This window comes from Marmota marmota, unplaced genomic scaffold (assembly GCF_001458135.2).
Source record: "Marmota marmota marmota unplaced genomic scaffold, marMar, whole genome shotgun sequence".
In the NCBI taxonomy this organism is placed as follows: Eukaryota; Metazoa; Chordata; class Mammalia; order Rodentia; family Sciuridae; genus Marmota; species Marmota marmota.
In genome coordinates, this window is record NW_025999991.1 from 4,216,076 (window position 1) to 4,216,493 (window position 418).

Consider the following 418-nt stretch of genomic DNA (forward strand, 5'->3'; position numbering starts at 1 on the left):
GGTCTTTTATAAACATCCTTTTTATTGATCAATCATAACATGGCAAAATGTGTAGTCACTGTTCCTGAAAAGTTATCCAAATGCTACATCCAGAGATGAGGAGAAATTCTTATAGAATTTTGTAATAGTATATATGTTGGGTTAAAGAAATTTCATAGTTTTTGGAGTGCCATGAAATTAATACTTGCAATCCAGATTGCTGTAGTTTACACTTTTTCTGTATGTTTCAAATCAGGTGTGTACCATTTGTACTGAGAACACCACAGAACGAACTATCCAAAGTCCATAGATTTTAATATGTGTTTTGGTTTGTAAACAAATTATAGTAATTTCTTGCACATTTTTGGAAATTAATTGTATAAGAGTTTATGTATCTGCTCCTAGATACAGTGTGTAAATAAAAATTTCGTTCACAAGA